This window comes from Sturnira hondurensis, unplaced genomic scaffold, assembly GCF_014824575.4.
Source record: "Sturnira hondurensis isolate 20B ecotype Veracruz unplaced genomic scaffold, ASM1482457v3 Scaffold0013381, whole genome shotgun sequence".
In the NCBI taxonomy this organism is placed as follows: Eukaryota; Metazoa; Chordata; class Mammalia; order Chiroptera; family Phyllostomidae; genus Sturnira; species Sturnira hondurensis.
In genome coordinates, this window is record NW_028086012.1 from 821,931 (window position 1) to 834,805 (window position 12,875).

Genomic DNA, 12,875 nt, shown 5'->3' on the forward strand with positions numbered 1-12,875 from the left:
GCCAGGGCATAGATGTCCTTTTTAAGGGCTGCCCTTCAACTCTGCAAACAATCTCATTTCCATGAGTGGAAATCTCTTCAGACCTATAAATTGAGCTACTAATATTTCACCAAAGCAGACTTTCTGAATAGATGGGTTCCTTTCTCTTTTTTAAGAATGAAATTTACTTTATTCTTGTATGAACAAGCATTCAAATGGCCAAATGGGAGAAAGGTATAAGGTTGGAATGCAGTTTGAATGGACTGGGCATGGTGGCTTCTCAGAATGCACCAGCTGGCTGAGCTGGCTGAGACCTGGCATCCAAGTTCCAGTTGCACATAGAATTGTACAGCTGTAACCTATATAGTTTTTTTAACCAATGTCACCCCAATAAGTTCAATAATAAAAAAGAGTAAACTCAGGTACCCTTGGAAGGTAAATATACAATTACAAATATAAAATCGTAGAATGTTTTATATCCTAGAGAAAAGGTTTTCATATCCCAGGGAAAACAACCTTGGCTTAGGTTTTGGGGTTGGTTTTTTTTTTTGTTTGTTAAGGCAAAACAGATCTTTAGATAATCAGTTGTTACAAACCTGAGTTGCTTGTTTCTTCAAACTCAAAGATGAAATACATTATATTTAATTTAAAAAATTCCAGTTGCAATCTATATATTACAGCTCAAGTCTATATTCTAGTAAAATAATAGCCTATGTTTTATAGTATGTTTCACGTACTATGTGCTTTAAATACTCATTTAATTCTCCTAATGCTAAAAGTAGTAAGTACTATTATTATCATCCCCATATTGTAAATGAAGAAACCTCTCTCAGAGGCCAGAGAGGATAAGGGACTGAAGCAAAGTCATGTAACTAGTAAGTGGTTAACTGAGAATTCAAACCCAGGCATTCCGGTTCTAGATTCTATTCCCTTCCCCGGAAACTATATTTAACTGCCTCTCCTCTTGGGAGTGAGTTTATCTGTATTTCTTGAAACATTTTGGTTTTGTTGTTGCTGCTTTTCTTTCCTAAACATGAAACTGACTTAAGACACCTGGGGCTAGACAGATAATACTTAGAACATTATGAGAGGATGAGAAACACAGCATAGGGCCATTTTCATGTGGAGTTGGAGAAAACATCCCAAGAAAATATGTTGGAGGTGCTAATGTTTTAGAATCGAGGGTTTTGAGCTTTTTCAAAACCATGGTTTCAGCCTTGTGAGGCAGAGGTAATTTTCTGAAAATTTTTCTTAACTCAGGGAAGACAGAGGGGGCAGAAGAGGCCACTCCTCACCTGGTGGGCCACAGCTGGAAGGCAGGAGGAAAGGGAATGGAGGCAGTGGAATGCGGTGGATGGGTCCTGAAATAAGTCAAACGGCTGGGGGCAGGTGATGGATTTGATCCAGTTTGTGAACATGCTGTTCGAAATTTTAGGCCATTGACTCCTACAGTCATCTCTTGTGTGACCGCAGCTTTTCCTCTCAAATAATTGGGGCCAACTGTAGAACACAGAAAGGGAAGGCCGCCTGACTCTGTACTGTGGGTCCTCCCCGCTGCTTCCGAAGCATCAGATTCTCATTCCCAGGATGGCTCAGAAGAGGCAGCAAGCACGTGGTTCGTGGTCTAAATTCAGCAAGCAGTGAAAAGGCAGTGGGGGAGGGATGGAGGTGGGTAATCGGGATTTGGAGGAGGAGCTACCACGCAACCTCGGAATCTGGCTTACTTGGGCATTGGTGAGAGAATCTCTGCATTTACCCCTTCGGTTTACTTCCCCTTCTCATTATCTTTCTCCCTCTGTCCAATCGGATTTGTTTTTATTTAAAATCCAACCCCCTCTGTCAGACTCACTTCCCTGCTGCCAACCATCCACCAGGCCTGATGTATCCTGAGTCCTGTTTTTAGCCTTGGTCTGGTTGGGGTGATTTACAAAGAAGCCCCAGGGGAGAAGGAGGATGCACTTAGCAGGATTTATTAGGGTCTGTGAAGAGGGCTGGGAAGACCGTGTGCTGCCTGAGGTCGGGGGTGGGGGGTGGGGGGGTGGGAGGCGCCTGGCCTCCCTGATGACCCCAGCCCCCGATTTTCCCTCCTGTGAATAGTGTCCCTTGAATTAACCTCAAGGAAAATGTACTCTTCTTCCAGTACTATAGATGATCAAAGAAGACTTAATTAAGCTCAGTAATAACACATTAAACTTTTCCTTCAGCTCACACAGCCATTGCTTAGCCAAAGACATCATAGTACTTTACATTTATCTCATGTATTCTTATTCCATGAGAGTTTTACGGATGAAGGAGACTCAGTGCAAGAGACTTGAATAACTGGTATAAATTTCTTGAGGATGAAGGGAACTCATTTACTGAGCACCAAATTGGCCAGGTCCAAGGCCAATTTCCTACACTATCCCATTTAATCCTCACACATGTTAGGAGGGAGTTATTTTCATCCCTGTTTTCAGTGAAGTAACTTACTAGGGACACACAGCTTCAATGCTGAGATTGGGATTCAAATCCAGGTCTATAAAGATTCCAAAATGCCTACTTTTTTCAATGTACTTTTGTTTATTTAACAGTCTCGAAATATTCGTTAAGCACCTAAGATACGAATTCACAACGGAGTGGTCTTTGTCTTCAAAGAATTCACAGCCTTGTGGAGGAAACATGAAGGTCAGCAGACAGTAAAAATGTAATGTATTGTGATAAGTGCAATGGCAAGCCAAGAGCAGGGAATTAGGATCCCAAAGGGGCAAGTGACCAGCCCTGGCTAAGAAAGTCCAGGGAAGAAGACCTTTAATCTCCCAACACTTACTGCATTCCAGGTCATGTGAATTCCAGGTCAGGGAGGGAGGGATAACAGCCAATATTTTATGGTGGGAATGTATTAAATGTGCATTATCTGGTTTAAGCTTTAGAATCTGGATCCAGAGTTGAGCTTGGAAAGATGACAAAGGGATTTCAGAGTATGCTGCCTCCATGTTGTGCCTCTGTCCCTGTGGTGCTATGTTCATGAGCCTCTAGACCTGTTATGTGATAACAATGAGAGCCCTTGGAGCTTAGGCCCCGTTCTGGGTCTGTCAGAGGCGAGGCAGATGAGTCAAAGGCTCTTTTCCTGCTCTTGCTGCAGTCTCAGTGATTATTAGGAGACAGCAAGCACCCAGTCTTTCACTGCCGAGTTGGGTGTGCAGGAAGCCTAACGCCTTTGTGGTCTGAAGGATATTAAAATTCACTCCAGTTTGGCCCAGATACTCCCCCTGCAGGACCTAGCATGCCTGCCAAAACCCAACCAACTCTGATGATCTTGCCTGCTTTGCCCTGCCAGTCCTGATTGTCCCTTATGTCCTCTCGGGAAGTGTCACTCAAACTGTACTTCCGTTGTGTCTTTCCTTGCTCAAGCCAGTGAGGTTATTTTCAAATCTTACCCCATCTAACCAGAGTCACTACATAAGAGCTCCAGTTGGGGGTCCCAGAAATTGGATGTCACAATGATAATAATAACTAATTTTAATTGACAATTTACTTGAAATTGTCAACAAAATCTTTTAAAGATTTAAAGATTTGAAAGATTATGTTAGGTGCTCAGACTTAAAACATGAAAGACTATGTTAGGTGCTCACTGTGACCTGTTTCACTTAATCCTCAAGCCAACACTACGAGGTGTTATTATTTTATTATTTAACAAATGAGGAAAGTGAAGCTCAGGGAAGTTCAGAAACTTGCCAAGAGACAAATGGCCTGAGATGGAGGTGGGCAGGAAACATGAATCTTTTCATTTCTTAGCCAACCTAAGCTGCTTCCAGCGTCTGAGAATGAAACTAGGAAATGCCAACACATGATGGATGAGACATCGGTAGCTAAACTTCAATATGATTTGTGAATCTATAGCCCAGGAGACTTGGGAACCCTTAGACCCATTAAAGAGAATTTAATTGATTTGTACCAGCATAGTATGATTCAGACTGGTGATACTTGAATACACCAGGATCCCATTTAAGGAGATAATTTAAATTTTGTTCTTCTGTAGTATATGATTTTTAAAAAAGTGACTTTTAAAGTTGATTTATTTTAGATTAACATAACTAAAGGTAGCATTATACAGTTGATTCTATAAATCTTTAATAACATAAAATATATATAATTTTAGCCCTGGCTGGTGCAGCTCAGTGGATTGAGTGTGGGCCTGTGAACCAAGGGATCATGGTTCAATTCCCAGTCAGGGCACATGCTTGGGTTGCAGGCCAGTTGCCAGCAAGGGACACATGAGAGGACACATAGATTGATATTTCCATCCCTCTCTCCTTCCCTTTCCCTCTAAGGATAAATGAATAAAGTCTTTAAAAAAAAAGAAAAATATATAATTTTTATATATCCTCATTTTAAATAGTAATGCATATTGTTTAATCCACATTAATTATGTAAGAGAAACATTATTTGTCCACCAACACATTTAAAACAGATATCTTTATTGTGTTTACTTAGTATACATCAAAATATAAACAGAAATATAACCATATATCAAAGAGACATTTATAATTTGATGTTTAGAATTCTTATAGTTTTATTACTTAATAAATTTTTGCATCTTATTTTTTTTAAAAATCAACTATTTATATTTTTATTTGTTTTGTTTCTAATTAGTGAACTTAAAAGTAAAGATTTTAACTGTATTTCTAAGGAAGAAATAAAAATCTTTTGGGGCTATTATGTTTAAGCACTTTTTAAATAACATTCGTGAGCTTTGGTAATTTTTATTCCCTATAAATGAATAACAAGCCCAGTTGGATATAATGGTGCCATTGGGTAGGCTATCTTATTGTTTTAAAGGTCTGGAGATAGACTGCCTGAGTGTAAATCTTGGTTCCATCACTTAATAACTGTGTGAATCTGGTAAGTAACTTAATCTCTCAGTACTTCAAATTCCTTATATTTAAAAAACAGTGAAATAAAACTCTGGCAGACTAACTCAGTTGGTTGGAGTATTGGTGAGATGTACTGGGGCTGCGGGTTCCATCCCAGGTCAGGGCACGTGCAAAAATCAACCAATGAATGCATAAATGGGTGAACAACAAATCACTATTCATCTCTCTCTATTCCTCTCTCTCTAAAATCAGTAATTTTAAAAAATAATAAAAAAACAGTGAAATAAGAAAAAAATAATTATAGGTTATGAAAATGAAATTAGTTAATCCCTATAAATCCTATATGCCTATAAAGTCTACTTTACAAAATTTGGAAATTATAAAAATATTGAGACAAAAACCAGAAATCACCAACCTCAGCAACTCCATGGGCAGTGGTTAATCCCAATGGTGCTTTTGTACAAATTAGAAAAGCTGGCCCTTTCCCAAGACACTTGACTGCCATCAGCCAGAAAGTTGTCTGAATAGGGGGCACCATTTGATAATTATTTATACTAGGACATCAGGCATAAACCAAGATTGTCTTGAGCAAAATAGGACATTTGGTCACGTTGTCTATGGGTGACAAGGCAGGGGGTTTTCAATTTGAGGCTATTACTGATTATGTTGAGATGAATAGATTTGTACATAAAGTTTTTTTCTGTACTTAGAATTTAGGCTAGATTCCAGCGCCTAGCTGGCACACAGAGGGTATTTGTTGAATGAAAATGAAGAGAAAGAGAGAGAGAGGAGGAAGAGAGAGACAATGCATTTATTAAAAGGTACGCTAAATTATTTTCCAAAGGGGTTATATCAGTAGTGCCTATTTCAATTTGTATTAACTTAGATGAAAAATAATGATCTCATTTTACTTTGCATTTCTGAAATTACCAGTGAAGACAAATATTTTCCATATGTTTGTTCATTTATTTTGGCTGTTTACTGGGATCCTAGTGATTTTTCTTATAAAATTGTATAAATTATTTATATATTAAAGGTATTAACCATTTGTAATTTTTCTTTGTAATTATTTTTTCAGTTTGACTTTTAATTTTTGTTATTTTTTTGTTTTTTTCACATGGTGATTTCTAATCTTTGTGCAGGGAAATTTATATTTTGTTTGATCATTTCTTATATTAAATCTTAGAAATTTCTGTTTCTGACAAAGATCTGATATTCACTTCTATTTTTTCTCATTCTTTCAGGATTTGGTTTTTAAATATATTTACCTTTTTAATCCTTCTGGAATTACTTTGATAATTTTTTTGGTAAATTAGTTATTCTAATACCATTTGTTGACTATTTCTTTTCTATCTTGCTGACTTCTGATGTCCCCTTTATGGTAAAAATTCACATATATGGAATCTGTCTTTGTGCTATCTTACTCCATTTGGTGATTCTTTAGGTTCTAAGTCTTTTTGACCTTTAAAATCAGTTCAAGTGGTTAATTTAGCTACAAATAGTGATAAATGCCTTTAAGACTGTAGTCTTTGTGTAGAGAAAGGTCATCAAAATCAGGTAGAACATCATGATCACTTCAGGCTAAGACTCTTCCCCTCCTCTATACATAAATAAAGACATAATTAAATAAATAAATGTACTGCAAACACAGCATGCTATCTCTAAACAAAGGAAAGCAGTAACAGAGTGAGAGACTATGGTTAATCCAACGTTTCTGTATTTGAGAGAAGCAATGTAAATACTGATTAGATCTGCTGGAAATTTTGAAATCAACCCTTCGGAAAGGTTATTTGCTTGGAGGCTCAAAACAATGGAGTAATGGAGTGTGTGCAGCTAGCTGTTTTCCAAGGAGATGGAGGAAGTGGCATGGCCACTGAGACACCTGGTGGTGGGGATATTTACTGCACCCTTAGAGTTTGCCAGTTGGGTGGGTCTATGAACCACTTATTACAGGGGAGTATGCATTTTGGAAGTTTAGGCACCCTCTTTTCTGCTTCCAAACAAAATACTTTGAGGTCTTTATAATGTATGTGAAACTATAGAGACAAGTGCTGATAGATCTGGAAACTGAATGGCCTCTGCAAGGGTGGAACTATGATGCTAAACTAACACAAATTCAGTGAACCAACATGGTTTCTCAGGCCCTGGGATACAATTGAAGATGTAAATTTAGTCAATGCAATTACTATTCATTGAGGATTAGCAATGTATTTTATCAAGCATATTATCTCCATTCTTTACCCTTCTGGGCCTCATAAAAAGTCAAACCAGAGGGTAATTATACTTTTTATTTATTGTAATTGTAGTTTTGAGTCATAAGTTTATCCACATTCAGAGAATTAAAGGTAAAGATTGTTCTACGTACCATCCAGCATAATTTACCACACATTTGAACTGTGGAGTTTTTTAATATCTGAAATTAGTCATTCATGACTCGGGATATTCTTTAATGGGTTCAGAAAATGAAAGATAGTGGATTCATTCATTCATTCAAATATATATATCAAGTATCCCAGCACCAGGCCCTGGGGATTTGATGGCTAAAAGAGAATCTCAGTCATTGTCCTCATGATCATCCAGGGCAGAGGGCACAATTTAGAAAGTCTCGACAACAACGTGGGGTGCGTATTATGACAGTGAAAGTACAGGGTGCCAATCAAATGGAGCAACTTGATCTCTGGGGTCACAGAAGGCCATCTGAGAATGGCAGGTGTAAGTCCTGAACGATGGACAGGAGCTCACCAAAAATGGAAAGAGGGTGGCTAGAGAGATTATTTCAGGAGAGAGTAAAATAAATGAAAAGAACTAAAAGGCAGTCAGTGTGATTGTAGCAAAGATTGCAATGATTGGAGAGGAAAGTCATGGCCAGCAAATGGAAGCCATCTTTGTATTTTTATTTTTCTCCTAAGGACATTGTGAAGACACGAAGGTTTTTTTTTTTAATTTTTTTTTAAATTTTTTATTTATTTATCTTTAGAGAGGAAGGGAAAGAGAGAAAGAGAGAAATATCAATGTATGGTTGCCTCTCGTGAGTCCCCTGCTGGGAACTGGCCTGCAACCCAAGCATGTGCCCTGACTGGGAATCGAACAGCGATTGTGTGGTTCACAGGCCCACGCTCAATCCACTGAGCTATGCCAGCCAGGGCGACACGAAGGGGTTTTAAAGAAGAGATTAGAAGCATCAGGTTTGCTTTTTTTAAAAATAATTTTGGTTGCTGCCTGGAAAATAAAAAGTAGGAGGGCAATTGTGACCATTTGGGAAGCTTTGCAAAAGTCTAGGTGACAAATCATGTTGCCTTGTTAGGCTGAATTACAGTGGCGGCACTTCTTTAATCTGTAAAGTGGAGACAAAAACAATTCTACAGTGTCTAGCATATAGTAAACGATGAATTAACTTTGGATATCTTTATGATAATGGCTATTATTTGAGACAGCTATTAATTAGGATTTTCCTGCCCTGGCTGGTGTGGCTCTTTGAGCATTGTCCCAAAAAGCCAAAGGTTGACAGTTTGATTCCCCCTCAGGGCACATGCCTGGAATGCCGGCCTGGTCCCTGGTTGGGCTGAGTGTGAGAGCAACTAATGAATGTTTCTCTCACACATCGATGTTTCTCTCCCTCTTTTTCTCTACTTTCCTCTCTCTCTAAAGTGAATAAATAAAATCTTTTAAAAATAAAAGGGTTTTCATTTTGGTCCTCGGACCAAACTTTTAATAGGGTGGGAGTAAATGAGAGTTGGATTTAGCTCTACAAATATATTCGTTATCTGAATCTTTTGTGGTTAAAATGTATGTAGTGTACTACTTATATAATTTTTTCCTTTTTTAATTTTATTAATTTATTTTTAGAGCGAGAGGAAGGGAAGGAGAAAGAGAGGGAGAGAAACATCAATGTGTGGTTGTCTCCCATGTGTCCCCCACTGGGACCTGGCCTGCAACCCAGGCATGTGCCCTGACTGGGAATCGAACCAGTGACCCCTTGCTTCACAGGCCCGTGCTCAATCCACTGAGCTACACCAGCCAGGGCAATTTTTTTCTTTTTTAAAGATTTTATTTATTTTTAGAGAGAGGGAAAGTGAGGGAGAAAGAGAGGGAGAGAAACATCAACCACTTGTCTCTCACACATCCCCCAGTTTGGGATCTGGCCTGCAACCCAGGCATGTGCCCTGAGTGGGAATCAAACTAGTGACCTTTCAGTTCACAGGCTGGCACTCAATCCACTAAGCCACACCAGCCAGGGCTAACTACTAAAGTAACTTTTAAAAATGTGTAACTAAGCCTGTAACTGGACCTAAGCATCAATATCTAGAATGAAAGAGGAAAATGTATTGCAGAATGGTTAAGAGCTTGAAATTTAAATCAGAGAGATCTGGATTCAAAATCCAGGTCTATCATTCATTAACTATGCAACACTACAAAAGTTCATTAGCTTCTGTAAGCCCATTTCCACATCTGTAAAATGGGAATAATCATAGTATCTAGTTCATAGCATTGTTGTGAACATCGATTGAGGTAATGCAATGTCTGGTACAAAGTACTAAATGGTCACCTAGTGACAGCTATTTCTATTATGCAGAATGGAGGAAATCAGCAATTTCCATTTCCAGATTCGATTGATATAATCTGAACACTTTTTCACCCAAAATAGTAATAAAGATTTTTTAGAAGAATTATCCTCTTGTTACTAAATTTTAAAAAATTTAAAACTCAACGAATGTTGAATTTTATCAAATGCCTTTTGAGCTTCCACATTTTTTCTTATTTATTTTTCCTTCTTTGATTTTTTTATTTTTTTGAGAGAGAAAGAGAGAGACACAGACATCAACTTGTTGTTCTACTTATTTATGCATTCATTGGTTGATTCCTGCATGAGCCATGACCAGGATCAAACCTGCAACATTGGCGTATCAGGGAAAACATTAACTGAGCTATCTGGCAGGACCCCCTTCTTTATTTTTATATTTTTAAAATATTTTACTTATTTATTTTTAGAGAGAGGGAAAGGGAAGGAGAAAGTGGGAGAACATCAATGTGTGGTTGCCTCTCACGTATCCCCTACTGGGGACCTGGCCTGCAACCCAGGCATGTGCCCTGACTGGGAATCGAACTGGCAACCCTTTGCTTCACAGGCCTGTGCTCAATCCATTGAGCTACACCAGCCAGGGCTCCCTTCTTTAATTTATTGATGGGATGTATTAGCTTAATACTTTTCTTCTAATATTGTAATGACTTTCCTAATATTACATCCTAGTATTCCTAAGAAAAACCCTACTTAGTTGTAGTGGATCATTCTTGTTAAATGATCTACTGTTAAATTCAAGGATACACTTTCTCCTAAAATACATTAAACTTCCTTGCCTCTTCAAAAAGAACACACTAACCAAACTTTTATTACTTAACTCCATTTATCTTCTGGGTTCTAACACTCAAGTTCCTTTAGAGGTCTCTGTTTTTTTCATAACAATAACTAGTATTTATTGAGCACTTAGTACTAACCACTTCACACATCATGACTTCCCTCCCTAAGGCATATGTACCGCTCAAGTAGTGTGTCAGAAAAGTGAAGGACCTTGGCACAAAGCCCTGGAGATGGAACTAAAGGCTGCTCTTTATTGTTATGCTTTCATTCATTCATTCATTCAACACCTATTTATTAAGCATCTTGGGGTTAGTCTCTGTGTTATGTATCAGTGGTACTGCCTTAAGAACTCAGATGGAGCCCTGGCTGGTGTAGCTTAGTGGATTGAGCGCGGGCCTGTGAAGCAAGTGATTGCGGTTCGAATCCCAGTCAGGGCACATGCCTGGGTTGGGGGCCGGTTCCCAGCAGGGGACACGTGAAGGGCAACCATACATTAATATTTCTCTCCTTCCCTTCCCCTCTAAAGATGAATAAAGTCTTAAAAAAAAAGGAACTCAGATGGACTCCCAGTCTAACAGAGGAGACAGTAAACGAGAAGAAATAAACAAGATCAATATAAATTGTACAGAGAGCTATCATATGCCTTACATCACACACAGAGGGTGGTGTGACAGAGAGGGGAGGCTTACTCTAAATGTGGTGATTGGCAGGGAAGGCTTTTTTGAGGCCATGTTCAAACTGAGACTGAAAAATAAAGAAGCCATAACTGCAGAAAGTTGGGGGAAAAGCCCTTCAGGCTGAGTAAACAGCAAGTCCAAGTACACTGACGCAAGAAGCATGCAAAATATCTTGATAAACCCTAAGAACAGAGAGGAGCTTCCTGTGGATAGGGATAAGGAACTGGAGAGAAAAGGTGTTGAACCAGACAGAGGTCAGATTGAATCATGTCTTGTAGATCTCGTTAAGGTGTTTGGATTTTATTTTAAATGGAAGCCACTTTAAACATGGGAGGGAAATGACTTCTGAGTTATTTTTTCTTAAAAGATCACTGTAGCTGCCATATGGAAAATGGATTAGAGAGGAGCCAGAAAGAGAGCAGGAAGACAGGTTAAATTCTGCTTGCAGTAATTTAGGTGAAAGACGGAGGTAAAAAAAAGAGTAGGTTGCAGTGACAGAGATAGAGAGAAGGAAATGGATTCAAGATATACTTTGGAGGTAGAATCAATTTTTTGGATTTTATGAAGAGGATGAATCCTTGTTGTTTTAACAATGAGATGATGCTATTTATTGTGCTGGGGATAATGAGGAGAAGGAACGAATTAGGTTGATACAATAGAGAACTCTAGTTTGGACATATTAAATTGATATACCAGCTAGTACTCCAAGTGGAGATGTCTAATAACTTAAACAAATGAGTTGGGATCTCAAATAAGAGATCTACTCTACCATGGAAATATAAATATGAAGGGTATTAATATTTAGGTGATATTTGAAGTCTTGAAGTTGGCTTGGATATGAGTCCTGAAAGATCCCAACAGTTAGAGGTCTACAAGGGAGGAGCCAGAGAAGACGACAGATCACTGGGGCAGGAGGAAAGTTGTGAGAATGTGTTTTCACAAAGTCCAGTGAGAAAAATGTTTCATGAAAGACAGAGTGCCATCTATGTTCAATGGTGCTAACAGGTAAAAAGAGTATAGAGATTTTATTTGTTTTGGCAACATGTAGATCATTGGTATCGTTGGCAACTTTAAGAACAGGTTAAACAGATTGGGGTGGAAATGGAGACCTCTCATTGGAGACATCTTGTTTAAGTTTTGTCGCGAAGAGGAGGGAGAAAATGAGATAATAGGACAAAGGAAAGGTTTTGTTTATTTTTAAGATGGAAATGATCCAGTAGAAGTAATTGATGATAGAAGGGAAAGTCCTAGAAAAGGCAAGAGGGGATGGGATCCATTGAACGGGTGTGAGAGGGGCAAAGAGACATCTTTCATGGTATCAGAAAGATGGAAAGGGAGATGGGTATTGAGGAGGACCAAAATTTCGCCACCCAAAAATGTGTCTTTTGGAATATTGATTTTAAACTGGTTATTAAGAAACAAAAGACTCAGAAAAAACCTTTGCTCTTCCCCCTTTCTGCCTAAAGGAATTCAGAGGGAAAAACCTGCTTACAGGTAGTACTCATCTGCATAGCATCATAACATAAACTAAATGTGTCAGACAGGGGAAAATCTAGCAAAGCCCTTTTGTTGAACTTCCTTTGGTGTCCCATTGTCCCTGGGTGGCCCAGCAAGAATTCTACATTTGATCTTTCTATCACTCTGTGAATAGCCTGCTTTTTCTAAATCCTAGGCCCTTGCCCCCTTCTCTTTTGTCCAAAATAGCATACAAACCTCAACTGCCCCATGTGTCTTCAGGTCTCATATCTTATGGCAGCCAAAAACGTACATCTATAATAAACTTTGGACATTTTCTCCTCTTAATCTGTCTTATATTAATTGGATTAGCCTAGCTAGAAGAATTTAAAATGTGAGAGGAAAATTAATTTTTGCGCCTCACAGTACAAATCAAGTAGGCTCATGACTTTTCAGTTGGATGAGAATGATTCTCTCTGATGATTTTTATTTTCTCAAATGTGAGAAGTCACTAATTATGGTGAAGGGAGAGAAGAATGTGTAGGAGTTTGAACA